The following is a 4,484-nucleotide window of genomic DNA, read 5'->3' as shown; positions in this document are numbered from 1 at the left end:
AGTGGAGGAAAATATTTTCTAACCAAGTTAAAATCTTTTTAACTCAAGTTGCATTTGAGTTGATATCTTCTGGGAGTAAATCAGTACAGAACATCAAACTTCCTTCTCCAGGGTATGAAAAGTGGTGATTGTTTCCAACTTTGTGAAATGTCCTATAGACTCTGTAGTCTGATTCAGTCTCAGTTATTCTCAGAGCTTTGTAGAGGATGTAGCAGATACTCCTTCCTGACAAATTTAACCATTTGATATTACTCATAACACCCCTTCCTATTAGTAGATACATTTACACACCGATGTCAACTGTTTTTAGATTTTATTATAAATAAAATAAATTGCAAGGAAATCTGATGCATTTGAGTGAGAAATGGAAAAATATGGCACGTAAATTATAGTGTAGTTGTGGAAGAGCAAGGAACTCCTAAGAAATTCTGTGCTGCAAATGCTTTATGTGAAACCTAAAAAATCCGGTGCTGGAAATGGGACGGGAAAAATGGATAAAACTTGGACTTTCAAAATGAAGCTGCATTGTGTTTAGCAATCCCACAAAACCAGACTATAAGAGTGTGTTATAATTTTCCCTTAGGCTATTGCTTCTATTTAAATACTTGTTGTACCATGGAATAGTTTAGCTGTTAAGTTTCTTGGCCTCATTTTGTATCTTATTTTATACGTGTATGTATTTGTTTTCAGTGTGATCTTGCACAGCGTGTCCCAGTGATTGGAGACACTCGCTGCATGCATTCACAGCACTTTCTGAGTCCTAAGTTTTGTCTAGGTACAAAAAAAAAATATTGCTGTGTCCTGTCTACTGCTTTTTATTTGGGAATTAGTGTTACTAAAAATCCTTCGCCATTGGAAGAACCATCTCCAACACTTGCTGTCCTCATACCTCACAAACTGACAGGAGGAGTGCATCTTCTGGAGGTTAACTCAGAAATTATTGGGAAACAGCATCTGATTGGGATAGGCACAGCCTGCTAAATCAGCCCTGAAAACACTCCACAGCATGAAAAAAGTAGTGTGTGTGGAGAAAAAAATACAAAATAAATTTGGATGTGATAGCGAGGGAGCCAACAGAACTGGTGTAAGATCTGGGCTGTAAAGAAAAACATGGAGCTGCAGTTAAATTTCTATTTGGATAGCCTGACAAATTCACTGGATTCTCTGGACAAAAACCCCAGAGCTTCTCCTGCTGCCAACACATGATGAGAAAGATGCATTATTATAATGTCTGAGAGGGTATTACCTAATGCTGCTTCTGCATTTGTTGCCTGTAATAGTAATTTTGATAATGTAGAGAGCTTAGAAGAATGAATCAGTGTTTGGTAACAGAACAAGCATTTTATTTATTGCTCCTAACTCTCGAGCCCTTTCACAGCTTGCTTTCATCTTACAGATGCATTTTCTGTGGTGTGACTAACAGGCTTCTCCATCCCACTGTGGATACATGCCAGTGCACCACAGAATGCAGATTTCTGACTGGATGGTGATTATGTGCTAGCCTGGGGACAGAAACGGAGCCATAAGTCCTTTGGGGAAGACTGACAAAATGTAACCAATATCTAATCTTTGCATTACACAGCTGCTGATGGAGCTCTAGTGACACATCTACCAACTCACTCCTGTTGCCTATTAGGCACTTCCCACTCACCAGCTGCCATAGGTGTTAATCTGTGCTCCCGGGAAGCAGTAAGTCTATGTTAGCACAACTTTTTGCCTTTAATGCCTTCTAATGCTGTAGAAATTTTTTTTTCCTGCATAGAATAGATAAATACAAACTTAATTTACCTATTACTGTGGTATTGTTCCGTGATGTACATACAGTTGGTAATTTTCAGGCAATATTTGCCAACAGGGAGGCCTTATGAGTAGAAGGGCAGCCAAAACCAGCTCAGTGGTGTCATAAAACTTCCATTAATTCATGGACTAGGATTCACTGGCTTTGCTTCCTTACTTAGCACTTTGAAATAATGTCTTGCTAGTGTTGTGGCAGAATGGCTGAAACTACAGGTGAATTAGGGTTCCTTCTCTGTCTGAACAGGAGAATCCTGCTGCACAACTGATCTTAGGGTTGGTGGGGTTCAGACTCATTTCTTCTCATTGCCATCTGCAAAGCTGGCTTTTGCTGGAAGGGGTGAAAATTCAAAGCTCTTCCCCCAGAGTGTCTTGCTCCATAAAAACATTTCCTTAGCCATGGGAAACAAACACGAAGATCTGCATCTTCTTGACAGGGTTGTTGACTCCATCTCTGGGTAGTAGCAACTCTCATTCAGTAACAATTACATTATAACAACCCCCCCAAAATAGCCATTTAGGAGTTGCTTTGAAAATGAAATTTTAAAAGGGTTTGTTTCTTTGCTTACTCAATATTTATTTGTTTAAGGCCATAAAATAAATCGTTGCAGTGCTGCTTAGGTCCTGCATGCTGCAAAATGAATCCTTTTGTGTCTTCCAATACTAAATTCTTACTCTCTTTTGTCCAGAGCAAGGAATATTGTTGCCTTAGTCACAGCATCACAGATTCAACTAAAAACTGATTTTTACGATTTTTGTGTGTTGCAGTTTCTATACCCTTTGGTTAAAAACCAGTGAGGTTCATTATAGGAAGACCACTTCAAAGACAAAATTTACATTTTTTTATGATAGAAATGTTCTGAGCACAGACCTAGGCTGTTAATCCCATCAGGACAGACCTATAACCTCCTGCAAATTTTAGATGCTTTGGGCAGATTCCTTTTTTGGCTGGCGGAAGCTTTGACTGTTTGCAGTGGATTTATAACAGCAGCTCTAAAACTGTGTGTGTTGAGAGTGAATTTCCTATAAGATATGTTTACTTTGTGCCTTATTCATTACCATGAGCTGTCTTCCAGGGAGCTGCATGGAAGTGTTTGCTATACTAACTGATCATCTGGGTCATTCTGGTAAATAGAAACCTTCTGGAATAAACAGATCACAATCTGAGTTTTGTGCTGCTGAATTTTTACGCATCAGTGTTTCTACAGTAACTTAGAAAACTAATTATTTTACGGATTTAGGATTTTCTTTTTCTGCCTCTTTCTCGTTTGGTGTGTCTCCCTATCACAGCCCTGGTGGGTGAGGTCTCTAATCCACCAGGCAGTTAGCCTAGTTGGCAGATCCCTCTCCTAATAAACCCCCACTCCTCTCAGATTTGAAATACCTCACTCTTCTACCTGCTCAGGTAAAGGTTTGCCCTGAGGATGTATGCCCAACCCCTTTATTCATCCCCATATTCAAGAATTTCATTGAACTTCTGTAAATATTAAAATAATTTGAATGAGACCACTGCCTCTCAAATGATCACTTTTTACACCTACTGCAAGTGGGGCACAAAAACATCAAGAGATTAAATACTGTCCAGAGGCTCACACAAGGAATTTTTGTCCAAAGATGAGCCCTGGAGTCCAAAATCCATTTCAGATTTGCAGGAATGTCTCACGCTATTCCCTTGGGTGCTGAGTATACAGGATACACAGAATGAAAATACCTTTGATCTCTGATTTAACTACTAAATGCTTAATTAAAGCCTGTTTTTATTTTGTAGAAAAGGTATCAGAGTTTTGATTTATGAGTCTCAGATTTGTAGGAGCTGATATAACAGCTGGGCAAGGTTTTATATTTGCAGAGGCTGTTGCAGTACTGAAGCCTTCTGTGACTTTGATGCACGAAAGTGAATTTCCAAGCCAGTGATTTGAAAACCAGCTTTTTAAGTGGAATATAATTGCAGCACGTGCACTTTTAGCTGGTAACATACAGGTGAATATCTGCTTGCTCTGACTATCAAAATGCAAGCCAAGCTGCTGCCCTGAAAATCTTCTTCTCACAGCCTGAGAGGAAAATCGGAGTCTCTTCACATTCTGATTTAGCTTGTATTTCTCTAATGAATATTTTAATAGCTTTATTATTTTTTTTTTTTGTATTATGTCTATGCATTTTGTGAAAATGTCTACTTCCCTCTGAGAAAGACAAGGAGTTTTTTTTGACTTTCTCATGTTCTCTGTCACCTGCTTTTTTAAGGTGCATTCATTCAATCCTTTCAGTTAATAATACATCTATCATCCAGTGTCAGGGAGCACTCTAGCTCTTTTTCAGCTTGCCAATTTAAGTCTAAACCTTTCTTCTTACTTCACTGTTGTCCACCCAGTGAGATTGATTTTAGGGCTTTACTGTCACAGTGTTTGCATGAAGCGTTACTTCAGCTTGCGCTCGGAAATGATTTGTATAAAATGTGTGGATGCATAATTTCTGATCCCACCACATCAGTTCTTTTCTCACGCTTTCCCTGCCTGCACACACCACCTACGTGCTCCCCATCTCCTTCTGGCCTGCCTGTCCCACCTGCTTTCCCCCCGCCCTGGCTCAGGAAAGCTCTCTTTGCCTGGGCACAGCCTCCTTCCCCGGGAATAGAAAAGGGACCACAACCTCACTGGCCATGTCATCAGTGCTGCTCATGTGCTACAGTCAGG

Source organism: Corvus brachyrhynchos, unplaced genomic scaffold (genome assembly GCF_000691975.1).
Source record: "Corvus brachyrhynchos isolate BGI_N302 unplaced genomic scaffold, ASM69197v1 scaffold281, whole genome shotgun sequence".
In the NCBI taxonomy this organism is placed as follows: domain Eukaryota; kingdom Metazoa; phylum Chordata; class Aves; order Passeriformes; family Corvidae; genus Corvus; species Corvus brachyrhynchos.
Note: the sequence above shows the minus strand (reverse complement) of the source record.